General features: G+C 43.1%; 1 protein-coding gene across 1 annotated transcript in view; it reads right to left on the minus strand.

Moving 5' to 3' along the window:
* PKIA (cAMP-dependent protein kinase inhibitor alpha) overlaps window positions 1–21,755 on the minus strand; it is a 69,652-nt gene extending 47,897 nt beyond the window's left edge. Inside the window, exon 1 of the mRNA XM_045007406.1 lies at window positions 21,525–21,755. The gene's annotated coding sequence lies outside the window, so the exon portion shown is untranslated. The remainder of the gene's footprint in view (window positions 1–21,524) is intronic.
* Between the last annotated feature and the right edge of the window lie 5,952 nt (window positions 21,756–27,707).

Consider the following 27,707-nt stretch of genomic DNA (forward strand, 5'->3'; position numbering starts at 1 on the left):
TAGCTATTATGGTAGGAATTAGTAGAAGAATAGGTGTGTGCCTGTGATGGTAAGTTTTAATTGCAGCTATGACTGCAAAACACATGTGCACACTATGTAGACTAGGGGTAGGCAACCTATGGCATACATGCCAAAGGCGACACACGAGCTGATATTCAATGGCACTCACACTGCCCGGGTCCTGGCCACCAGTCCGGGGGGCTCTGCATTTTAATTTAATTGTAAATGAAGCTTCTTAAACATTTTAAAAACCTTATTTACTTTACATACAACAATAGTTTAGTTGTATATTATAGACTTATAGAAAGAGACCTTCTAAAAATGTTAACATGTATTACTGGGATGCGAACCCTTAAATTAGAGTGAATAAATGAAGACTCAGCACACCACTTCTGAAAGGTTGCCAAACCCTGATGTAGACAGTCAGTTCCATGTTGGGCTCCACACTTTAAGAAAGAGACAAACTGGAGAGAGTCTAGAGTAGAGCAACAAAAATGATGAAAGGTTTAGAAAAAACTTGACCTACGAGGAAAGGTTAAAAAAACTGGGCATATTTAGTCTTCAGAAAACAAGACTGAGAAGGGACCTGATAACAGTCTTCAAATATGTTAAGGGCTGTTATATAGAGGACAGTTATCAATTGTTCTCAGTGTCTATTGATGGCAGGACAAGAAGTAACGGACTTAATCTGCAGCCAAGAAGATTCAGGTTAGATAGTAGAAAGTTTTTCCTAACTGTAGGGATGGTAAAACTCTGGAATAGGCTTCCAAGGGCTGGTCTACACTACGGGGGGAAATCGATCTAAGATACACAACTTCAAAGTATCTTAGATCGAATTACCTACCGTCCTCACTGCGCGGGATCGATGTCCGTGGCTCCCTATGTCGACTCCGCTACCGCCGTTCGGGTTGGTGGAGTTCCGGAGTCGACAGGAGCTCATTCAGGGATCGATATATCGCGTCTAGATGAGATGCGATATATCGATCCCCGAGAAATTGATTGCTACCCGCTGATACGGCAGGTAGTGAAGACGTACCCCAAGAGAGGTTTTGAAATTTGACTGTTGGAGGTTTTTAAGAACAAGTGGGACATGCACCTGTCAAGGATGGTCTAGGTTGACTTGGTCCTGCCTCAGCACAGAGGGTTGGACTTGATGACCTCTTGAGGTCCCTTGCAGCCCTACATTTCTATGATCTTATGTTTGGAAACTTGGCCTGTAACTTTCTAGTAACACAGAGAGAAAAACGGATTAAGTCTTTTCCTTCTCCTGCACCGTGCAGTGTTGTTTCTTCAGAGTGAGTGAAATCCTGGCTCCTAATCTGGTGTGATATGAAAGATGTTATGATATCTTTACTTAGTGTAAACTGCTTCAGAAGTAGCCTGTGAGGCCTGCAAAATTGGCATGTATCCCTTCCACCTTTCTCAGATGTGGCAAACCTAGAAATGTCAAGGCTAATCTCAGCTTTACGATAAACAACAACAAAAAATGGTTTCTAATTCTTTGCCATGTAAAGATACAAGTGAAAAGCATAAGGAGAGCTTTCCTTCTTCTCATTGGCTTGGGTAAACAGTGCTTCCACCCCACTCCCCATCCTCTTGGCCTGAAAGCTCATCTTCCTGTTTCGATCCACTGTTAGCCTCTGTATGTTATACTGGGGGAAGGAGGTGGAATCAGAAAGATACTGCTCAGGTCACTCACATCAGTGAAAAATGTCCCTTCGAGTGGTACTTGGAACTCAGTTGCTACGCCAGGGGTGGGCAAACTTTTTGGCCTGAGGGCCACATCAGGGTTCCAAAACTGTACGGAGAGCCAGGTAGGGAAGGCTGTGCCTCCTCAAACAGTTCCCATTCCCTGATTGCCTCCCTCAGAACCCTGACCCATCCAACCCCCCCTGCTCCTTGTCCCCCCAACCACCCCCTCCTGGGATCCTCCACAGAAGCAATATGTATAGCTTGACTCAGATTCACCACAAACACAAAGATGGTGGTTTTCTTTTGCTCTCTGAAGACAAGAGTGGTAGCTGGGTGTGTACAAACTTTCAGGTCCTGACAAAGCCTGACAATGCAATGAGGACGCTCTTTGGAAGCATGGGTGAAATCCTAAAAATAATGCCCTCTTCATGCTAACCTCAATAATTTCAATGAAACAGTCACTGAGTTCAGCCTAGCAATCAGAGTACAAAAGGTTAAAAACACCCACATCACAAGAACTTGTTCTGAACATTTTTCATGGTAACACTTTCAGTTATGGTTAGCTTTTCAGAGCCACATAAAAAACAAACCCGAACATGACTGCCACCATTGAGAAACTAATCACCTGATTTACTCAAATCAGAGGGAAAACTGTTAAAGTCTGACTGTTAAATAAGTATTAGGAGAACGGGTTAGAAATTATTTTCTATTTTTACATTGAGTTTCCATGCAGCCAGGGTAGCATACGATCTCTCTCAGACCCCTGATCACTACTGCAATTGGTTCAGAAATGCCATTCTCTACTAAGCTTCTCATTATATTTCATGCTTATCCTTCATAACACCTGTTGGTCTTGTGTATTTATTATTTATTTGTATCATCAGAGCACACGGGAATATCAATCATGGACCAGGACACCACCATGCTAGGCACATTACAAAGATGATCCTTGCCCCAAAGAGTTTTCAACCAATGCTGTAAAAGCCTGGTAAGATATATTTGAAAGTAAAAAGTAATTTTTAAATATAATTCAGTCTATACATCAAAAGAAGTGCTTCTCATCGTAACATTTCATCCAGCTCTGTAATGCATCTTTTCCCTTTAACAAAATACACCAGTCTGTTACAAGAATCCTGAACTAGAGACATCTTGCATTTCCTAGGAACAAGAAAAGTCTTGTTGTATTATAAAGTGTAATTTATAGTTAAGAGGGTAAATGTTTAGTAACAATAGGAGCTAGTTATTATAATCCTGGATTGATTTCCTCATGAGAAAACCACACAGAAACACTTTGCATGGTAATTTTATAGCATTTGCTGTAAAACTAAAAAGAACTTCAGTTTAGTGAAAGAGTTTTTGTGTACAGGAGAACATCAAGATCAGAATGAAAGTCACACCTATTTCAAAAAGTTCTTCTTAATATAAAGCAATTGCATGGTAATGTAGCTTGGGGACATAGTGTGAAAGCAGAAGAGTGTGGGCAAACGTGCCCTCTCTTCTGGTTCTCATTGATGGACTTAGAGTGAAAACATTTTTCAGATTGGTAGTTGTGTTAGTCTGTATCAACAAAAACAAGGAGTTGTCCTTGTGGCACCGTAGAGACTAACAAATTTATTTGGGCATAAGCCAAATAAATTTAAGTGAAACAGACATTTATACCAGTTCTCAAGGACAAGACAGCGTACAAAGCTTGGGACCATTACTGAAGAGACTTGTTAGGCAAATAAGCGAACTTACTGATACTGTCAAGCAGAGGCTGCTCCCTGACGTCAGCTCACACTATCCACTGGAGTGGGGAAATGGGGACAGCCTTAAAAGCAAGCGTCCTTACCACCGCCAGGTTTTAAAGGCTGAGGAGGAGAAGATTATTTTTTTCCAGCATTTTATTTCTAGTGTAGGTGTCCTTGAGGATGCAAGGTTCTTAATGGTGCCTTCACCTTCTGCTGGACTTTTGCAGTTTGCCTTTTCTATTGGGAAAGGAACACTGTATTTGTCTTAAAGTTAGGGATGGGAAATTGGACAATAATATTTCATACTCAGATATTAGTACAGAGTCTTGTAGAAACACTGCCAATGCAAAGGGCATTGGCAGATAGGGACACTACTCTTCAGTTTATGCTGTTTAACCCATGGTTGGTGGCGAGTGAGGTTATCATTATCTACACCGAATCATAGATACAGCCTTCAATTTTGTCTATCGGAGTCCTGGTAGGAGGATTCAGCTAGTTCAGCTGGCTCTGCTTTAACTAGGCTTGCTCTGGACAGGTACTCCGTGCAACAAGAGAGCAGCTCAGGAAGGTGATTATGTTATTTGCACAGAACTTCCAAGACCTGATTTTGTTGTGCTTGCCTTGTCTGAGAGATCATAGAAGGGGTTAAGACTGAACCAGACTCTCATTTGTGTGCTGGGGCAATTCAAAAATTTAGTCATAGTTAGTTCATCATCATTCTTCCGACACCACCAGGTACAGAGGCAGAAGTCAAACAGAACTAACCATCCCTATCCTGGGCTTGTTTTTCCAGGCCTTTTATATTCAAATGCAATAATGCCACTTCAGCCATTACTGTGCTATTGAGTGTGCCTCTAGATCAGCCTGTCTCTTGCCCTGCGGTGGCCAAAGAAATGCTTAGGTAGCCTATCATTGGGCATTCTTAAAAGATGTCCCACAATTGGTCTCTCTTCTATATTACTTGGACTGCTGCAGATAATTGTGCACACATACATATATATGGTTACGGTTCTAATTATCTGATGGACTGCTTCTCTACTTAGCCTGCCAATCCAGATGCCCAGTTCAGCAGTGTAGCCTCTGCTATAAGTTCTTAGATTTATCCTGCTTTCATGGATATCTCAAATAATTTCTCCTGACTCTACAATTTGCTATCTCCACTAATCTGAAAGTCAAAGTTTGCTGGCCCTCTAGGCACAGAGTAAAATCTCTCATCTTCCACTGGGATACTTGTGAGGTATCTATTTAGGTTTTTCTAAAAAGATACAGGCAGTCCTTGACTTTATGTTCCACTTACGACGAATGGCACTTACAACGTTTCTGAATTGACACCCTTATTCGACTTATGACGCTCGGTCCTGCAATGGAGCAGATTGCGGTTCCGAGTTACGATGTTTTGACTCACGATGCAATTTTCAGGAACCAATTGTGTCGCAAGTCCAAGGACTGCTTGTACATTTATTCATTTGACTACATCAGGGGTCGGCAACCTATGGCACGCGTGCCAAAGACGGCACGCGAGCCAATTTTTAATGGCACGCTGGAGCCTGTCCGGACTCCAGCGTGCCATTAAAAATCCTGCCCAGCCTGGCCCGCTCTCCTCTGCCCTCTGCTCCCCCCGCGGGAGCAGAAGCATAGCCGTGTACACGGTGTGGGCAAATGGCCCCACTCTCCCAGCACGGCAAGCCGCGGGATCCACGCTCCCGGCCGAGCGCAGCAAGCTGCCGGCCCCTCCCCTGGAGCCCTGCCGCCGCCTGCAGGGCTCTGGGGGTTGGGGCTGTGCGCTCCTGCGGGGCAGCGTTTGGCTCCGCAGGGAGGCAGACATGCTCCCCGCTCAACTGGAGCTCTGCAGCGCTCTGAGGGCCGGAGCAGCGTGTCTGGCTCGGCGTGGAGCCTCAAGGTAAAGGGCCCAGGGCTGGGGGGGTTGGATAAGGGGTGGGGGCAGTCAGGGGACAGGATGCAGGGTGGGTTGGATGGGGACTCTAGAGGGGGCAGTCAGGGAGCAGGGGGGGTTGGATGGGGCATGGGAGTCCTGGGGTTTGTGAGGGGGTAGGGGGTGGATAGGGGTCAGGGCAGTCAGGGGACCGGGAGCAAGGAGGGTCCTGGGGCGGGGGCAGTTAGGGTGGGGAGGGGTCTCTGGAGGGGGTGGTCAGGGGACAAGGAGCTGGGGGGTTTGTATGAGTTGGGAGTTCTGGGGGTCCTGTCAGGGGCGGGGAGTGGTTGGATAGGCATGGGAGTCCCGGGGGTCTGGCTGGGGACTGGAGTGCGGATAAGGGTCGGAGCAGTCAGGGGATAGGTAGGGGATAGGGTCCAGTCTGAGGACAAGGAACAGGGAGGCTTAGATAGGGGGTGGGGTCCTGGGGGGCAGTTGGGAGCAGGGGTCCCAGGACAGGGTAGTCAGGGGACAAGGAGCAGCGGGGTTGGGAGTTCTTAGGGGGGCAGTCACCCAGCCCTCTCCCCTGAGCCCTGACCCCCACACATACACCACACCCTCTGCCCTGAGCCCCACACACACCCCAGACCCCTGCCCTGAGCCCTGTACCTCCCTCATACACACCCAGCCCTCTGCCTGACTCCTTCATCCCCCCCCCAACCCTAGCCCTGACACCGGCACCCCCACCCATACCCAGGCCCCTCTCTGCCCTGACACCTACACCCCCCCACATACCCAGTCCCCAGCCCTGACTCCAGCCCTCTGAGTCCCGGCCCCGCACAGCCTGCTGCTGGTCTTGGGTTCTGGCTGACGGTCCCTTGCCAGCTGGGGTCCCGGCCACAGGCCTCGCTCAGCCCGCTGCTGACCTAGGTGAACAGAACTCCAGGCCAGCAGTGGGCTGAGTGGGCCGGCAGCGTAAGAGCAACATTTTAATTTCATTTTAAATGAAGCTTAAACATTTTGAAAACCTTGTTTATTTTACATACAACACTAGTTTAGTTATATAATATACAGACTTATAGAGAGAGAGCTTCTAAAAAACATTAAAATATATTACCGCACCTGAAACCATAAATTAGAGTGAATAAATGAAGACTCGGCACACCGCTTCTGAAAGGTTGCCGATCCCTGGACTACATCTTGGTATTGATTTTGATCTCATACTAGTTTTATATTCATGTAACTACACTGAAGTTGATGTAGTTATCTTTGGATTTATTCTGTTGTAGAAGACCAGAATCAGATTTATTGTTTTTGAATGTTGTGCATATATTGGACAAGTTTATTAAAAACTGCCTTGCTTTTTTGGTTCAAAACAAGGCCTCACATTTTAGTGATCACTAATATTTGATAAATTAAGGCCACAACGTATAACAGATATCAGTCTCACATGAAATAAACCACCCCAAGGCTTTTGGCTGTCTCTCAAGACATCACCTTCAATTACCTTAAATGCATCAAGTCCAGGAACTAAGTTCTCATTAGCCTCTACCCACATACTCATGTTTTGGGGAGGAGCTTGTATATTTAACTGCCAATTTCACAAAGAAAACTTTGGCCTTAAGAGATTGAGAGACATGGCTGTGCATCTTGATACACACAGAGTCCATAACCTGAGTCAAACTTGAGACACAGGGTGATGTGTGCCAATGTAAATGAGATTAGGAGATGCCATGTGTACGTTTTAAGGCTAAGTGCATATCGGTCTGTGAGCCTATTTTTATGTATTTAATTGAAGCCTTCCTACATAAAGACACAAAATGAACAATGATCCAAATTTAAAAAAAAATGTTCAGGTTGTAAAAAACAGTGCAGAAATTCCATCAAGATACGAGAAGAAATTAGAAGAAAAGACGACAACTGCTTAAGTGGGAGGAAGCTAAATAAAACCCATGTTTTCCCATCGGGATCTTCTTTATAGGATATTGCAAAGCCTTTGCTATTTAGTTTAACATAGTTTTGAAAGGAATCAAGAAGATAGGCCATAGATATGAATATGTAGCACACACACACACACCCCCTCTACACATGGTGTGGGCCTGACTTTCTTCTCAGTCCTTTGGGGGGAAAAAAGGGGTGGAGAAGTCTAAGCCAGAGATGCTAAATGCGTCATGACGTCAAAGAATAGCAGAAGCAGCAAAGAGTCCTGTGGCACCTTATAGACTAAGAGACATATTGGTCACATGCATCCGACGAAGTGGGTATTCACCCACGAAAGCTCATGCTCCAATACGTCTGTTAGTCTACAAGATGCCACGGGACTCTGCTGCTTTTACAGATCCAGACTAACATGGCTATCCCTCTGATAAAGAATAGCAATTTACCCATTTTGCTAAAAATTATGGGTATCTATACCTTCTTATTGCGGAAAGCTGTGTTTTTTTTTCAGAGCCTTTTTTAAACTTCAAATTATAATTGTTGCTGTTTGTTCCACTTTCATTTTGTGTGTCTCATACTCTGTGATTTGAGATTTAATAAATAGAGACAGTAATCATTCTCTGACTGCATCCTATTTAAGTGTGTATTATCTCTTCACACTATCAGACACAGTACCCAGACTGAGCTGTTCTGATCCTAGACAGATTTCAGAATAGTGAAATTCTAGTCTTCAGAAAAATTGGGTAGATAGTGCAACTTTAATCATCCCTTGAATTTCAGGTAACATATGGACAAATGTTGAAAGATCATTATACTAATGTGGGGTTTCTAACAAAGAATTTGGTAAATACTCTGAACTCAGAATAGACAAATTTGTACTGAAGTTCAGTGCCGACAGTATAAAGAGACCAAACAAAGTTGTTATTGTCCCACACAAAAAGCTGGAATAGTTGGAAGAACCAAGGCACAAAAATATAATCACAGGCATTTAATAAGGTGTAAAGGGTTTAAGTAAAGTGAGGAAAGTGGTAAGTCATATGACAAGCCAAACAAAAATGCATGGAACTACACAGTTCTGTTATTTCAACAACTTTCATCAGTAATAAACAAGAAGTAGGTAAAAAAGTGGTGCTTTTAGTGTGTATATCTGAAGACACTGTAAACGTTCAAAAAGTGTCCCACCAAGGAGCCATAAATAGGGTTGTGAAGGCTGAACTCTGATCTCACCTTCAAAAATCAATCTCAGAGAGATTCTTAAAGCTAACTTATCCTTGAAAAGCTTGGTATAAAGTGAATTAGTCTCTAAAGCTCGCTCGCTGTGAAGTCACTGCAGACAGGAAATGACAAGAAATGAGTGGTTCAAAATAAGTTTTTGGCAGTTTTGTTGGGTCCATATTAATGTGGGGTTTTCAGAAGCCCCAAATAAAACTGATGACGACAAGAAGCTGCAGAAATCTTTGCCGAATTTGCTCAAACAGCTGACAGATGTACTTGGAAGGAGCTAGTTTTCTAGTTTGACTCAGACAGATAAAAGCGGCATTTTTTTTTTGTGGGAGGCAAGTAAGACATAAGAACGGCCAAACTGGGTCAGACCAATGGTCCATCTAGCCCAGTATCCTGTCTGACAGTGGCCAGTACCAAATGCTTCAGATGGAATTAACAGAACAGGCAATTATCAAGTGACCTATTCCCTGTTGTCCAGTTCCAGCTTCTGGTAGTTGGAGGTTTAGAGTTACTCAGAGCATGGGGTTGTGTAAAATGGCCCACAAGGACTCCTGAGTTGGGATAGAGTATTGTACCCTGGTTTTCAGCAACATTCTGAAGCCCGTGTCTCATTTTAGGTCTTCAGTAGTTTACTATTCCAACTCCCTCTTAGCCTTCCTAATTTCCATCTTGCATTTGAGCATCCATAGTCAATGTCCTTTTCTGTTGGCTTACTTTTAACTATTTGAATGTTACCTCTCTGACTTGAATAAGTCTTGCCAAGAATGGTTTTATTCATGCCTTCCTTTTCATCTTCTGTGATTCAGTTATAGTAAACTCAGCATGGAAGCTACTTAAGTGTAAGTTTTCTCCATAAATATCCAGACGTTTATTTTAGATTTGTTTCAGACACGTTAATCAATTCTCTGTAAGCAAATGTATACAATTTTGAGACACTAATTTTAAAAGAACCTGATTTATAAAATGGCTTATTGCCAACAAAAGACTCTCCTGGCTACCCACTTGAAACCCCTGCTTAATACCTCCCTCCAGAAAAGCCTGGGAAAATAAATGGATCTTTCAGCAGGATCATCAAAGTCAGGCTCTGGCAGACCAAGTGATCATGGGGGAAATAAATTCTAAAGCCAATGAGAACAACCTGCTATCAGCTGCATCTCTTGTTAAACCTGGTACCATTATCTCAAGCATCTTGGCTGAGCATAAGTGCTGTGGAATCACAAAAGGAATGAGACAGCCTCTAAAATAGGCAGAGAGGGACCCATTTAGAGCTAACACTTCAGACTTAATCTGGAAATGAACTACTAGTCAGGACAGGGCACATGTATGCATGCTCCCCACTGGAATCTAGCATCAGAGGCAGACAGCTGCATTCTACAATAAATGAATGGCCTTAAAGTGTAGCCTTTATGAGGCACAGCAGTCATGGACGAGAGACATTTTTGAACAGCGTGGGTCAATGTCCTGTAGCATATTTAGAAACCTGTATCTTCCACTTGAGATTAGGGCTACAGATCAAAGGACAGTCATTTGTGCTACTGACTGTACAACTGTGGGAATATATTTACATAGCACCTTTTAACCCAGATACGAAAAATGCTGTGCATTAAACAAAGTGCTGGAAATTGTTCTCAGATCTTCCAAGATTATAGATGTTATATAAATATTAAAATTCCCCAAAAATGTAAAGTGGAAGCTAACAGAAATGTGTGTCCTTGATCTGCAGTCTTTAAAGCAATTACATAAACACACATACAGAGTACAACCGAAATGCATCCACCTCCGAGGCACAGAGTGGCAATCAATCAGTTACTGCATGGTATATAACATCTCTGTTAATCCCCACTCTCATATCCTGTACCCATGTAATCAGATTCCCAATACTGGAGGCTTATGACATGTGGAGAGTCATCTGTATAAGACCTACTAGTCTGTTTGGAAGTCTTTGCGTACTGAGTGTCTGTAGCACAGCGAGGCAGATGTCACATGTATGTTCCAAAATTACATAATATCTGGGGTTCCACTGTTTGCTGCTGGTACATATCTACCAAGTAACCGTGGCAGTACTTCTGGGCATTCATATTTCTCATGCATATAGTGGCTTGATGTGGAGATGACAGGGCGTGCAGCATTTCTGATGGAGGATATGCATATCCTAGTCTCCGATTGTCAGTTTTTGCCTTACTGTGTTTCACCAAGCCAGCTGAACCACGGCATTGCCTCTGAGCATGCTCTGGTACCACCACACTTAGTACAGCCATCAGACCTGTGTGCTAGGAAGTTTCATATTTCTTACACACATCACCATTTACTCTTAGATAATACCAGCATCCTGTGGCTCCTATCTCTTTCACCTTATGTTGTTATACTGCTCCCCATCACCACACCACCTTGCATGTAAAATTAATACCAACAGTGCAGTCTCCAATGGGCTTCATCAAGTCTCTGGAACCTCTTCCAATTTGAGGTTAAAAAACCCAAAAACTCTTTGCTTGGAGTGAGGTTTGAGGTTTTGGTTTTAGTAGTTTAACCTACACAAATACTTATTATATAAAGTGATTGATATGTTACAGCAAGGGGGCACGGAGGAAAGTTCGGAGGGTGCAGCAGGGCCGAGCCAGCCCCACAGGGGTTGGGGAGGGAGCGCCACTCAGTCCAGCTCCCGGCCCCAGCTTCGCCCCCAGCCCACAATCCTCTGCTGAACCAACTGTGCAGTAATGGAGGGGTGGTGCAGACAGATTCCATTACTGGTGAGGGTGGGGGTACAACAGGAAAAGTTTGGGCAGTACTGTGTTACAGTGTACAATTAACCTACCTAGGTGATGAACTGTGGTGCCCTTATGCTTCCAATGCATGCCATCTCTATTTTTATAGAAATCACACCCATTTTTCAAGCCATGCTGCCTCCTCAGATCACATATTATCCATGCACATCTCATGTCAGACTTTGGCTCCACAAAGCTTTACAAATAAAGGTTACTTAAAATTCAGTATTCTATATTTAGACGTGATGCTTTCTTTTAGTGTTACACACTAAGTCAGCCCCTTAAGAGTCTGAAATTTTCACATGCTCCATTTCTCACATGGAGTGATAGACTCAAGGAGCTCAGTCTACGTAGCTTAACAAAGAGAAGGTTAAGGGGTGACTTTGGTTACAGTCTATAAATACCTACATGTGGAAACAGATATTTGATAATGGGTTCTTCAGTCTAGCAGAGAAAGGTGTAATATGATCAAATGGTAGGATGCAGAAGCTAGACAAATTCAGGCTGGAAATAAGGTGTACATTTTTAACAGTTATTTAATTAATTATTGGAACAAATTACCAAGGGTTGTGGTGGATTCTCCACCATCAGAAAATTTTAAATTAAGATTGGATGTTTCTCTAAAAGATGTGTGATAATTATTTCATAAATAGTTCTATGGCATGTGTTAGACACGAGGTCAGACTAGATCAGGGATCAGCACCTTTGGCATGCGGACCGTCCAGGAAATCCGCTGGCAGGCTGGGATGGTTTGTTTACCTGCAGCGTCTGCAGGTTCGACCGATTAGAGCTCCCACTGGCCGCGGTTCACCGTTCCAGGCCAATAGGGGCTGTGGGAGGCGGCGTGGACCGAGGGATGTGCTTGCTGCCACTTCCCGCAGCCCCCATTGGCCTGGAACGGCGACCCACAGCCAGTGGGAGCTCTGATTGGTTGAACCTGCAGACGCTGCAGGTAAACAAACCATCCCGGCCTGCCAGCGGATTTCCCGGATGGTCCGCATGCCAAAGGTTGCTGATCCCTGGATCAGATGATCACAGAGTCCCCCTTCTGGCCTTGGAATCTATGAATTAACCAATCTTGCTCCATTTAGTATTTCCTCTCACCACATTTCAACACACAAACACTAACTCAGCTTGGTAAGAATGCCATCATCCACTAATTGTACTACATCTGAAGCGATATGAAGCTATAAAAAGATATCAGACAGAACTTTCCTCTTGGTCTCCCAGTCCATATATGGTCATATTTGGTGCTTTCATATATTTGCCAGATGCAGCTTTATGAAAGCTTAGTATCAACTTTACTGCTTTGTGCTCCTGGCATTCTTCCACTGTCAGCCATGCTGCATCATAATTTTTTTTAAGAAATAAAACAATATGCCCTTATTTTGCAGTGAACTCAGATGGGCAGATCTCTTACAACCACAGGGAGCTCCACTGACTTCAACTGCCATATGGAACTCATTGCAGGATCAGAGCCTAGAAAAGCCAAGATTTGCCTAAGAAGTTTCTTCCAAAGGACCAACAGGTAAATGGAGTTCTTGAACCTGGGCCGTATTTAAGGCTTTACCTCTGCTGTATCCATCTGAGGTAATAATATCCTTTCTTGGAAGCTCTGACCAATATGATACATGATAGTTCAAATGAGGTTTAACAGTGCTAAAAAGAGAATCAAAGAAGGAAGGAGGAGTGTGGGGGAGGAGAGTTAACAAGCATTTGTGTGATTTTAAAACAGCATGTGGTGAGCTCTTTTCTCAATGGTTATGTGCTCACCTTAAGTTTAAAATGGTGATTCCTGTAGGGGTATACTAAATAGATAAGCAACTGTTTAAAATAAATATAAAATTAAAAAAAAAATGTATAACCATCTGAGGAACTGTAGCTTTGAGACATTCTACAGGATATCTAAGGGGTTGCCACGGTAACTTAGATAGATGCAGTCAGGAATCTTTTAGAATAGGTTTTAGAACAAGAGCCAACAGGAAAGAGCCATCAAGGTTAGGACAACCAAAGAGAGAACGCTGCTGGAAGAGGGCATGCTTGCTTACAGCTTGAGATGCAATTTCACCTCACCTCCCATAGTTTTGTTTAGAACCTGCTACTCAGTTTAAAGCACTCAATGGAAATAGTGAAGATTTAGCACCCTATAAACCCTGCAAAACCAGAGATGCTGTCACAATGTCTGGAGTGGTTTATGACCATGTGTGCCAACCTCCGGGAAGACTGTCGAAAAGCAGGGCAGACACCCCAAACTGGTGGTACGTTCTATAACTAGATTTGACATTTGTTACTGGGTTGGGGAAATCTTGGAGCACTATTTGACAGTCTTACCATGGAGTCACAGACAGTCCCCTTAGGCACTTCAGTCAGTGTTTAATTTGTAATAAAAGAGGTGCCAGGCCACAAGCAATTTTTTTACATTCATAAATGATGCAGCAAGCCCAGAGGCGGCAGGGCTCTCAAGACTAGAGGTGCCAGGGCTCAGTCCTGGCAAGCTCTGGCACAAATTAAGCACTGACTCTAGTTTATCTTGCCATCCAAGCAAGCTGGACTTAGTCACTTACACCAAAGATGACAAAGTATTCAGGTTGCTCCCAGTCCCAAGAGACCAGACACTTATCCCAGGTCAATTTGCACCTTAGATCTCGCACAAAAGATAATGCTTGTAGCCAATCCTGTAATAAACTAACTAAAGGTTTATTAACTAGGAAAAAGAAATGAGAATTATTATTTACAGATTAAAACAGGCAAGCATATAATACGCAAATGAGTTTCAGTCTGTAATCCAAAAGGTAACAGAGCTGTAGAAACCTGTCAGCTCAAAATGTCTTCCAGGGCTAACCCATACCAAGCAGCATGAGGATCTCTTTGCTTATGTTTAAGAATCTATGCCCCTCAGAGTCCAAACAGCATTAGAGAGATTCCATTTCTCCTTGTGAGGGATTTTTATCCCCTCCACTCCAGAGTCCAAACTGATGGGATGAATTCATGCATAGATCTCTCCTTCCTGAAGGGAATTAGAAATGCATCAACAGGGCCTCTCTGCTTTGATGCTATGCAATACCTTATTTACCTTCCATGGGCAATCTTGTAGTAGGACAAGCCCTTTCCCTTAATTAAAGCCTCTTTTCCTGTTTGGGGAGTTAAACCTCTGTGGTTGTGTACAATGCAAACATAAATTTGCACCACAGGCTATAGAGGTTGTAAGAGAGATCAATACACACAGCACCATATAAGCGTTCTATAAAGTTGATAAAAATGTGTTTAGACTTAACATCTAATATTTATTTTGATAGTGCTAACATACAGCTGAGCAAGACTGGTTTCCAGCTGTAGGATAAGTATAAAATTCAAGAATTATAGTTATCTTAAGTTTGGTTAAGGAAATATATATGTGTGTGTGTTGTAAATAAAGGCTCTGACTAGCAAGTAGGAGGAAGGCCTTGGAAATAACGAGTTTTAAGGCCAAAAGGAATGAAGAAGGGAGGATGTCTGGTTCAAAGAATAACTAATGAGATAAGGGGAAGTTTCTAAAAAAGAAGGTCTCTGACTGCAGATGGTTTTAAATCTAACAGAATCTGTCTCAAAATAAGCCAACATAGCCCTTCCCCAACTTCCACGCACCAGTGTTAAAGCCTGCATAAACCCAGGTGCAACAGGAATACTGTTGGGCAGCAAGGAGGGGAGGAAAGGAAATTATAAATCTTATCTGGATTAAGACTGGAAATAAGGGAGAACTGTCTCCAAGTAGGTTTTTAGCTGAAGTCAGTAACATCATTTGTTTGTTAAAGGGTATAAAAAGTAAACTCTTCAAGGGTTCATCGCTGGAGCTGACCAATATGAGTCTAAGCATCCCTGGGTTTAGCCCGTTTGTAAGTATCTTGATCAAATGCTTATAAATATTTTGTTACTGTTTGGATGTAGTAACCTGCTTATTATTTAGGCTTTTTAGGCATGTTTAGAGCAACTACATAAAGCACTTGGCCTTTGGACTTAATAAATAAACTTACGGTTAAAATGGTGTTTGGTGATTTCCCATATTAATAATTTCAAAATGCATTTGTAAGTGTTCAGTGAGGCACCTGGTCTGCCAGCATCATAGAGGCAACATCTCTAAAGATTCTTTTAGGGAAGACTTGAAAGGAAAGTAACAATGGGAAGGACCAGAGTACCTGTGACACACTGAAATGCATACAGAAAGTGAGGTGGGAATTTATTTCTTGTCTTTAATTATTCGAGAAGGGTTGTGGAGAACAGTTTTAGAAAAACTCAGTTTAACCCAGGAAGTAGATTAGGGACATGTAAGGAACCATTTTCGCCACCTCAGAAATGTAGCGTAATGCAGCAACTACATTAATCTAGGGGAAAATATGAATACTGTATCTTATTGAAACCACAAGAAGAATTTAAGGATGCAGAATGCAATTACTGGAGGCCAAGACACTAGGATTAAACACCCCTAACTGAGATATTTATCAGTTTAATTATTGCTCTATTGTTCCTGATATCTTTATATAAACTCCTTTGTAAGCTTTTTGGTTTTGTTTTTTTAATAAAGGAAGTTCCTTAATATACAGGTTTTTTTTTTAAGTTGTGTTACCTTAGTGGAGTTGTTTCACAGAGAGGCCATAAAAAGGATAATTTGCCAGAACTGGTCTTTCCTTTAATCATGCTATGACATGACAAATTAAGAAGATTGATCTGATCTGCATGTGCTCCTGAACTGAAACACAGCAGATGTGGCAGCAGCATAAACAATCCTCTTTTTTAAAAGGTTACAAATTCATTTTGCATTTGGGAGAAATGTATGTGATATTGGTTTAGAGCCACAAAAGGATTTAGGGGCCTAACTGTGACTTTATGCACCTAAATCTAAAATTTAGATCTTCAAAACCCCTACTCAGTTGCTGCCTAAAGCCATATGTGCCTGTATTTCTGCTGATAAAGTTCCATAGCACCTAAAATCTGCAAATCTACCAGCGGGCATGTGCACAGCTACCTAAACTCTGCCTAGCTCATGCCTTAGCCTCAGAGGGATCCTCAAACTAGGCATTGCCCTGCCTATCTTACCTGTGGGGCCTGATCCTGTAGGACTACTCACAGCATGACTACTGGATTGGGCCTCACTGAAACCAGAGCTGGGGGAGGAGTTCTGCCACCCCTTTTATATTTCTTAGAGCATCCACTCAGGATCTGGGAGTTTCAGGTACAAATCCAGCCCCTCTGCCCAATGTGGAGCAAGAATTTCAACCCAGGTCTCCCACAGTGTTGGTGAGTGCTCTAACCACTAAGCTCTGTGATATGTCTTAATGTCTCCTCTTGAAGCTGTTCCACTGTGTATAAATAGTCACTGTAGTAAATCCACCTCTCTGAGAGGCAGTAGCTAGGTTGACAGATGCATTTTTCTGTGGACCTAGCAGTGTTTTCATGTGGGGTCTAGGTTGGCTTAATTACATTGCCCAGTGCCTGAAATTTTTCACAACCCTAAGCGACATACTTATGCCGACCTGATATTGTAGTGTAGGCCAGTCCCTAGACACGGCAACACTGAGCCTAAATTCCCTTTGTGGATCTAGCCTTGTGTGTCCGTTTCTCTGCACATTAAAAATCTAATCCTTCCAAGCTTATGCATAATCAGTAAATGTCAATTTCCCTGCACATACACAAAGGATAATCATCTAAATTTACAGACAGGCAAAAGTAAGAAAACTGCTGCTTCAGAACCTACCAGACTGTGATTTAAAGATCTTTATATTTTTTTAAACTTTTTATTAAGGCAAAGTTACAATAAAACATTAACATACAACGTCATAAGTTACTTACTAAGCACAAGGTTAATATTCAAAGAGCCTGGCTAAAGATTCTGGCTTGCTGGTTGGGGAACCCTTTTCCTCTGAGTACGCTGAAAAGGGTGACCACATTTCTAAATACCTATCTTCTTTTGTCATTTCTGTTGTGTATGTACTTGATGTGAATGTTTATCCATTACAAGGACAGACCATATTTTACTATACCATAGTTCCATAGGAGAAGTCACATTTCTCCCAATAAAGTGAAATACAAAAATCATGCTAACAGTACAAAAAAAATTTGTCATTCTGTTTAAAATGTATATCCTTTATTGGAACATCAAGCAAGCAGGTCAGGGAAATATCAACTTCTACCATTGTTAAATAATTATTGTCTGATCCCTATTACTTACTCACTACATAATTTCCTAAAACCATAAACATTTAAAAAGATATAAATTTTAAAAAGCTTAAAATATTATTATTTGGCAAAATTACAAAAATATGTATTCTGCCTAGCCTAATTATGTGTTAGTTTCAGGGTCTCAGCATCCAATTTTTGAAATGCAAAATGTTTTGACATACTTAATTGGCTGTGGGTATGAAGATATATCATGTACCCATCACGGTTTATTAACAGTGGATATTCTCTCAAATCTGTACTGCAGTAATCAACTTCAATACTCATCTGTGCACACACAGGTCTTCGATTGACAATAATTACTAAAAACAGACTTTAGTAAGAGATCTGCTTACACAGAAAGAGGGAGATATGAAAGTTGACAGGTGCCATTTGAATCGCAGAGGGAAGTTTCCCCTCTATATTTGCAAATAACGACTATTTCTTATAAAATTAGGTGTATGAGAAATGTTATGCTAACTTTTTTGGTGTGGAAAGTACAATAATGCAATCTTTAGAGTATGCAACTCATCAAGGTTAGTAAAGTATTCCTTCAGGATGATAAAGTGAATTGTAAATATAATTGAAAAACATGTTTACAGGGGCTGAAGCAGCTATTTGTAAAGATCTTAGCTTTAGGAAAAACAAATAAATATGCATATTTATACAAAGCCAAATCATTGTAATTTAATTTATTGTTAGCTAGTAAGTCTGTTGTGAAAAGTGATATTAACATACAAGTATCACTTTTCACAGCCCTGCCAAGTATGGGGACAAATTAAGCCCCGGATGGGGAGTCAGGGGAGGCAACGGGGGCCAGGGGCATTGGGGATTGGTGGGTGGGGGCTGAGGGAGGCAGCGGGGAGCTGGAGCCTGAAGCCCTGTGGCCAAAGCCTGGGGCCTGCCACCGCACAGCCAGAGCCTGGAGCTAGAGCCTGAAGCCCGTCGGCCAGAATCTGCCACTGCACCACCTCAAAGCCTGAGCCCCGCTCCCCCAAGAAGGTGGGGAATTCACTGGCTGCCTGCCCCTCCCGCATTGTGCCGCTGGTGTCTCCAGCGGGGGGCAGAGCGCAACCCCTGCTGGCAGTCCCAGCAGCTAACACCAAGACGGTGCATCCGGGAGCAACACGGAGGGGGAGGAGCCACTATTTTGCCACCCACCCCTACCCCAGGAAGCTGTGACTGCAAGAAAAGCCCCTGGTGGCCACATGTGACCGCATTTGAGAAATGCTGATTTATACCTAGCTCAGGCCTTTCTTTGACATGACATGAGGAATGGAAGATTGCTTAATTTAGGAAAATTAGCAGATTCAAAAGACAGTAACAAAATAAAAGCATAATTGAAAGATTATGTGCTTACTCTGAAATGTGGCACTTCTGTCAGTTCAATCCAACATTTGGAAACATGAAACAATATTCACTGCAATCTCTTTAAATCTAAGATAACGGAATAAACTGACTGAGTTGCTTAAATTCAACCATAGGGCACTAACACAAATTAAATTGTATCTCTGCAGTTTCAAGTGCATTAGAGTTCTTTTTAATAGTCAAATATTACCTCTCTGTGCACTTTATTTAATTACACTGTGCATGCATCTGCAAGGTGCACCAAGGACCCAAATAAAAGCAATTGAAGTTTCCATTTAAACTAAACTAATAATATCGACATCCTCACGGATGTGAATGTACGTGTTTGGTCTGTTACTCAATAATGCTAGAGTCTCACTAGATCCCCACCTCCACCACCCCAGCTTTATTAGCTGTTAGTTAAAACACTAGTTAGAAGCATTACTTTCTTTTCCTAGAAAACACAAATAGTTCTATTTACTGCACTAATGCTATGTCAATGTAAATGATTACTTATGCCATTTGACACTATATATTTTAACATAAAATGGAAAAATATCACCTGTTCTCTTCAGCAGACGGATGAACTCTAGAATATAGACTATATGGCCTGACACAGGAGTGTGAGCCACTAAGGGACAGCTATGAGAGAAACCAGTACATATGATACTAGCAGGTGCACCTTTGGAATTAACAAAGATCAAGCATGATCTTTGTTAACCAGAACAACATGTAAAAGTGTCATAATAGACTTCCAAGACTTTTAATGAATTTTAAGCCATAGTTTGATTGAAAAAATAATACAACTTCATCGGGTTGAAATGGAGACATAGACCAATGCTCTACTATTATGAGTGTTCCAAAAGGGATACCTTAGAAACTAAAATTAATTGTCATGTTTAATGGAGATTCTTCAGAGCCAATACTTGTGTCAGCTGAATTCATCTTTAATACGGTCATTAACCAATCGTTCTTTGTTAGTATCTTTCCAAACCAGTGAACACACTTAGATGTCCTATAACTCCCTGATTCTACTGACATCATCTCCTCTGCCTTCTGCTCTAATCTCCACAACACTGCTAAGCCACATCTTCCCAGAAAGAGCGGAAACCACCAGAGTTACTTTCTTATCTGCATTTCATCTAATTACAGTAGCATCTAGAGGCCTCAGTCGTGCCATTCGTTTGACCGACACGTAAAAGGAGACAAGCCAAGTCAGGACACTTTCACTTGAAAATATAAATAAAACAGCTGTTTAAACTTCTACTATCCTCTTCTCAGTAGTACCTCTTTCTTTCAATATAAACTCACGCCCCCTCCTTGTCCTCCCACAAGCATCTTTTATTTTCTCTTTCAACCCATGTAGAGTTGCTAATCAGTAGCTCCTATAATCAGTTCCCAGTTTAATGATCTGTCTCTGCATGCCAGTCTTAGTCCCTTTCTTGTACAGAGAAGCCTGTTTGGGGTATTAGAACAGAACAAATTATATATATACACACATATATATACATATATATATATACACACACACACACACGCCAGGTGGATTTCCTCCCTTGGCTCAACTCTTAAAAATCTCTCTCATCAAGGAAACACGAACTCCTGGGTGTATTCCATAAGCAAGATACAGCATCAATAGCCAAGTTGTAATATGGCTGTACTAATGGGAGCAGAACTGGCTCCTCTTACTCTTCCAAAATATATACCATCAATCAGTGGTTCACCAAGCCTTCTGTTCTACTGAACCTAGGAACTGTTAGTGGTATCGGACATTTTACCTTGATGCTCTGGATCGAAACATAAGATAAAAGAACACGGAGCAGCAGCAGAATCCATTTTAGGCACTACTTCTACTCCTGTAACTTCTACTACATTGGCTTTCGGTTATAGATGCTTTCCAGAATTAGGGATGTAAACCAAGAGACCAACTTCTATTTAATATGGTTCCTTTCCAGTCAAACCTTTCTACCTTAAGATGTTGTTTCCTATCACTGGGGAAATTTAAAAGTAGCCTGGAGAAAGCACTAGAAAATAAAACAGCTACAGGGAACAATCCTGCACCTGTGGCAGGCATGGACTAGATGATCCAATAGGTCTTCCCACTTTAAATTTCTTTGTTCAATAAATGGGAAATATAATTCCCATTGTTTACTTGGCTTGTGACAAGCTGAAGGGAAGCAGCCCTGCTGTGAAGCAGAGAATTGGCATCAAACATCCCACATTCTGGCGCAAAAGAATCCATGTTTCAGCTGGAGGGATTTTCTGTTGCTGGAGGGAAGTGACAAATTAACCAAACACAGCTCCAGACACTTGCCAGCCTGCGTATCTCCAGCCAAACGCTCCCAGTGTTGGAGGCACTGCAGGGAATCCGGGGGCTGACGCCTGGCAGCTTCTCTGGGGGGGTGAGGAGGCTTCTTCGGCCGCCTCCCAGGGAAGCCCCAGGCCCGGCACCTCGCAGCTGCTCTGAGCTTTCGGCCGGGAGCTACTGGGGCCGCCTCCCCGCGCGCAACAGAGAGTCCCGAGCTCAGCTGAGCCTCCCACGCTCCGGGTCACACACCCAGTGCGGGGGACCCCGGCTTGGACCGCTGCTTATCCGAGCTGAAAGGAGCACCCTCCGCCCGGCCGGGCCCCACGGCCATGCGGCTGCAGCCTCTCCCAGCGAGCCGCGGGCTTCCCCCGGCTTGCGCGCTCGCTGCTGTCGGAAAGTCTCCGTCCCCCAGCTCCCGGCGGCTCGACGCCCCGCTGCCGCGGACGCGCTACGCGACTCACCTGCCCAGCGACCGACTCAGTGCATCGTCCTCCCCCGCGCCCCGCTGCTGCGTTGGGGACCCCTCGGGCGGCCGAAGCTCAGTGCGGGAGCGGGGGGTCGGTGTCCGCGGCTCACGCTGTCACTCCGCTCCCCGCATCCCAGCGCCAGCTGAAGCTCCCAAATTCTCAGCGCTCCGGCGGCATGAAGTCATCCTCCGCCTCCTCCCTCCCCCCGCCCGGACCGCCGCACTCCGCGGGGAGGGGCGGCGGGCTGGCTCTGCCCACAGACGGGTGTGGGGCTCGCTCCTCCCCCTCCCCGGCGGGTGCGGTGGCGCGCGCGCGCAGCCAAGGCCCCGGGAGCCGGCCGCGGGCGGGTGCAGGCTCGCAGGGGGTGGCGGCGGTGCCTAGCAGTTGCGAGCCTCCACCCCGGCTTGCGCTGCTGGATGGGCTGTTCCGTGCCGCGAGAACGCTGTCCTCCTGAATTCCCCTTTCCTGGCCCTGGAGCTGCCCTGCAGCTGGGGATTGCCGGGGCGGGGGAGGTTCCTACCAGCTGCGTTTCAATAGTGCGGATCCAGGGGGAGCCGCACCTGCCCTCCTGCCAAACGGGACTCTTCTCCCCTATGCTGGAAAGTGATTGTGGTCGTCTATCGAGCTGCAAGCTTGGGACCACTGCTAGGCACGAATTGGGAGTGAGGCACAGCATTGCTTTGTGTGCCACTGTTTTACAGTTTGTGAGGCCAGCCCCATGGAAAGCCTCACCGTCTCCCGGGAAGGGAATTTTGTTTTGAAGGAACATCGCCTATATTGCTTCATGTGCAGCACTATTCATCCAAAAGGATGCCCAAGCATTTAATAAAGCATCCTAGCTAAAAATGCAGCTGTTTCTGGGGTGGAAGTTTTACCAACATTCCTTTCCTTGCACAATGGGAGTGGGGAGTGGTGAAGAGGCATTGTGGTCAAGGTCACCAGGACAAACCTCCCCTCTTCATAAAAGTGGCCTGGGAATGTTATGATCCACAAGCAGGTGGGGCTTCTATTTTTGTTATTTATAGAGCACCATATCATTACATGGCAAATGACAAACTCATCAAAAAGACCTGGTTCCTGCCACAGAGAGCTTAGGATCACATGAACAGATCCCATATGCAGAAGAACAGTTCAACAAGCACCACTGTGGTGCTATAAAAATTACAACAGGCTGTCCTATTCAAATATGTGTGTGGCCACATCATCTTGGTATGTGAGCTCTTCAGGTTTCACAGGCTAAGCAGAAACATATCTGGTCAGTATTTTGCTGGGAGAGGTCCCAGGAAAACACAAGTGCTGCAAGTGCAGGCATTACACTGGTTGGCATTGAGTCAGTAGCTACTCAATGCTCCAACAGGATTTTTGGAAGGGAACATGCCACTGGAGGTGCCATCTTTCACAGTGGTTAAAGTAGATTGAAACAGGAGGGGGAACTGCTTCCCCCTCCAAGCTAGAAGTGGGAGATCTGTCTCTGCTTTTGGCAGAGGATGGCAGAGCTGTATCCCTGCTTCTCCTGCCCTCTAGCTCTCCTTCACTTTGACTCCAGATCTTTCAGAGGAAATGTAACTTTGAGACCCATATTTCCCAAGTTGTTAAAAATTCCATCTCATCTCTTTGCAAGGATACAGGGTTTAACCCTGGCTAAAATCCATTTTGTGTAATTACATTCTGCATTCCTAGAAATTCCCACTGATGTTCCCTTTGGGGCAGTTATTCTTCAGCCCTTGCCTGAAGACTGTTGTGAACTATTTCCAGTGCAGAGCAGAATGCCTGCCACACCCTAGAAGTGACTGCATTTCAATTAACAATTCATAGAGTGCTTTAGAACACTATAAGTGAGAGGGGCTATTCAAATGTAACATATTCTTGTTATTTTTCTATTTGCATGGAAATACTTGGCTCTTTCCAAACAGAAAAAAAGAAAAAGTTCCTGGCCCAAAATGTTAATATTAAAATACACCATTAGCAAAAAAAAAAGAAAGTGGTGGTGGAGGGGAGACCTGCCTAATTTAAGTCATTTACAGGAAAAATGGCTTTATTGGTATCAATTAAAGATATTCAGAGATCCAGTCACTGTAGCAATTACAGGCCAGACAAGCCCTTTAAAAGAGCTCAACCACCACATTCACGGCTTGACTTTCCAAAGAGCTCCGCTCCCACTGGGCACCGAAATAAGTGGTCAGATTTCTGCACGAAGGATCTGAGTATGTTAGGTGCACCGTTCTTTGGAAAATCTGGCCACAAGTGTCACAATGAGAGCTGCTGGTTGCTGAGCCCTTTTGAAAATCTGGTCTGTCATAAGTGCTGACCTTGCATGCTCGTGGTACACTGCAAATTTTAAAACTATAAATGACATATAAACTACTGGATTAGTAAATAGCTGAGAAAACCTGACCTACACACACAAAATAGCTAAGGGTCAGAATCTGTCACTCTTGCTCACATAGAATAAGAAGTATCTTTGCAAGTAGCCTTATTGATTTCAATTGAACTACTGTACTTTTGAAGTAGGGCCCTGATCCTGCAATGAGCATTGGGGTCCACCTTCATGGAGCTGGTTGCAGTATTACTGTGAGGAAGGGTGACAGAATCTGGTGCTGAGACAGCAATATAGAATTTTAGAAAACATATGGGTTTTTAAAAGTAAATATGTTATACAGGCGTAAATGATCTTTATAGTCTAGTTTACCTATGGCATTTGCAATGAGCTTGTCCTGGCAGTATATAAGCACCTATTAACCAGTAGAGGTCTGGATTGAGTCTATTTTTGCCTTGAGTTATCAGTGACCTACAAACACCTAGAACAAGATCTCAGTCCCACCTATTATTTTTGCTTTGCTTTTTGCACTGCTTCATTTCATACTGGGCCTTCTCTGACATATTTTATTCATGTGTATGTGTCCTGATTCAAATTTTTCTCTCCAGAAATGCCCTATGTGTGTGGTGTTTGCCTTGGTTCTCTACACTTGCATTGTTATTTGCTTTGTGGGTTATTTATTTTGTCTATTTATTATTATTTTGGCCTGTCCGGGCCAGGGAAAGTACATCTGCGTTCATATTTAGGAAAGCTCTATCAGGGATATTGGAAGTCTTGTCTAGGTCAGTCCTTGAAGGGTAATACCTTTTCTGCATTAAAAGGTCAGGAAACACCATGCCCACTTCAAAGGAATTTGAAAGTGTGGGAAATCCTGGCTTTGGTCAGTTCCAAACCTGATCTGAGGTCGTCTGCTGAGGAAAACTTGGTCTCTCAGCCAGACCACTTGGTTCTGGGTTTTACTAAATTCTTTTTAAGCCACTTTTTATGAGGTATTTCATAAATCTATATTAAATAAAAACAAAGAAACAAACATGATAACAGAAATACAAGCAGAGAGGGCAGAGGCAAATGCATTGTCAGAATATTTTCTATGAAGTCTACAAACAGAGAACTAGTACATCAGATGCATATAGAACAAGCAAGAAACTATAGCAGGCACAAAAAGGTTAAACGGCAGACAGTTACAGCCCCATCTGTGGTAAAGTTGCTGACCCACAACAGCTGAGAGAAGCCGGGGAGAGAGAGAGAGAGAGAGAGAGGGGCCCCTCCTCCCTCTTCATCCCTTCCCCAGAAGAAGAGCTCTCAGGAAGAGCTACTTAGGGAGAGACTTTCTACAGAATTGGAGGAAGTCTTGCCTGTAAAGGGTTATATGCTGCTAGGGAGCCTTAGGGGACTCTGCATCAGCCTGAAGGTAAAAGTGGTCTAGACTAGAGAAGCAGCAGTAAGTCTATGGAAGCAGAGCCTGGCTATTTAATACAAGGTCCTTGGCTGGAATCCAGAGCAGAGGGAGGTCGTGGGTTCCCTTACTGCATCCCAAAGAAAGAGAGGTAAAATAAACCCTGACACAAAGCAGGATAAGGGCTGTTGAGCCTATGGTGGGGCTGAAGGCCAGATTTGTTAGACTTCTATTTTTATTGAACTCTTTATTACCCTGGAATGTGTGGAACTACAAGTGATCTAGCTGGAGGAATGAGTTGTGAAAAGGGGTAAGCTGTCCCACACTTGAATTGTCCATTATCATGGGATGCCAGAGCTGAAGAAGCTGCTACACCAGACTTGGCCATGATGAGATGCACTGGCTGGCGAGTGAGTCTTCTCCAGTCATCTACAGTACACTGTAAGGCACAGAACACACCCAAGGTTTGCATAGCAAGTACAATTCATACTGGACAGCAAGACACTGTCACGGTTATATTTTGAAGTGCTGTGCAAGAGTACATTGCCTTTTCTAAGAACTCTTATTAATGCTATGTGGCACCATCAATTTCAGCTTGTAGAACAGAGAGTGTTCATTGTTATTTTGACTCTGTAGTCGGTTCTTCTCTACTCTGAAAATTTCAGACAGTCTCTGATTCAAGAGCTTGAACAGCTTGCAGAATAATGTCAAGAGGTGGGTTTTAGCAGCACCCATAGAAAATTCATCATAATCCAAATGAAATGACTTTCACTGAATGCCAAATTGCCATCACTTGCTAAAGGGCTCAGTGGGGTCAGACTGATGAGGAGACGCATCCCCTAGCATCCTCTCTCCCTGGAACTCTTTCTCCCCCCTGCCTTTGCCCCCATGCATACATTGCACGATACAGACTGTGTGCTTGTGATGGAAGCAGAAAGTGTTCAAGTGGACTCAAACTTATTTTATCCTTTTGATACCTTTTAGGCAAAAATAACGTCTATAATTATTTTTGCCTCCACCAAAGAAAATGAAACTCTCAAAGACAAACTCTCACAAAAGAATACTGTTAGTAGTGCAAGTGACTTTAAATAGTTGTTTATTGCTAGAGGCACCATGACTTCTGGGTTTGTTTCATGGTCACTTAATTAAAAGTATTTTTAACATCTAGAAGTTAAATCTGTTCTTTACTATTGTTAAATGTAGACTTGTCCTGAATGGGATGAAAAAAAATCAGTTCCCTGAGTTAAATTATGACCCCTCAATGTATACAGAATCTATGTAAGTTGCCTATTGAAAGCGTCAATTATGAGGAAGTATAATAAAGTCTGAATGCAAGGTACAGACTTTCCTGAAATGGCCAAAATGACAACAATACTTTAACACTGTTTTTTGTAACCAGGAAAACATACATCTGTATTAGATTCCAAACCGGTTGGGGAGTGGGGGAGGAGAATGTAATCATAAAAGCACAGGCACTAGTCACTGCAATTATTACTGTTAGTTGTTTAGAACACTCACATAAGTTCTGTTTGTTTTGATTGGTATTCTGTATCGGTATAATGTAGTGTAATTACATAAGGTGGCAAATCAAGAGAAAAATTGGATATTTCTACACACACACACACACACTTTTTTATACTAAACCTAGGGAAGTTGTCAAAGGTAAACAGAAGTTCATCTTGAATAATCTCAGCAGATTGAATTCAGTTATTTGAAAAGGGTTTTTTAATCTACAGAACAAACCCTACTATATGAAGTCCCTCAATCCAAAGGAAATAAGTGTCCTAATATGCCTTTCAAATATATTTTAGACAAAGGTGACTTTTTTTTTTTAAATTATAAACTTTAACTTACAACTGGGACTGATAGGAATTTGCTGCAGCATTACCCCTGGTACTTATCCAGTCTGTACAGCACTCAAACTACCAAAAAGTAAACAAGGACACACTACACTTGCCTAACGTAGGTCACATCAAGCTCTAATCTTCAAGAACAAGAACTTCCAAGTAATATCACAGGTGATTTGTGTAAACAATAGAACCAAGTGGAACCATCAAGTTCTGTACATAACCAGCCTATGGCACTGCATGAATGCATTACTGTTTCCCTTATCCTCCTTCTTACGGTTTGTCAAACCCATTCATTGCATCTTGTCCTAAACTAGGATGTAAGATCCAAGATGTCATCCTCTGGGTTTGTGCACTAATACAACACAACAATAATGGCTCAGGTTGCTCCTACGATGTCCTGCCTCTTTCCATAAGGCCAGATTCTTCTCTTAACTTCAGCTGGAGCAACATGTGCCCTAATGGAAGTTGCACATGAATAAGAATACAATTTATTCCCTTATTCTCCTGATGTCAACGGGAACAACGGTAAATAGGCAGCAGGTGTGACAGGCTTCCCCTCCCTGCTGGGAGGTCTGCATTTGGGGCTAGTGATGTACTGAAAGCAGAGACGGGTT

The sequence above is a fragment of the Mauremys mutica genome, chromosome 2 (assembly GCF_020497125.1).
Source record: "Mauremys mutica isolate MM-2020 ecotype Southern chromosome 2, ASM2049712v1, whole genome shotgun sequence".
In the NCBI taxonomy this organism is placed as follows: domain Eukaryota; kingdom Metazoa; phylum Chordata; order Testudines; family Geoemydidae; genus Mauremys; species Mauremys mutica.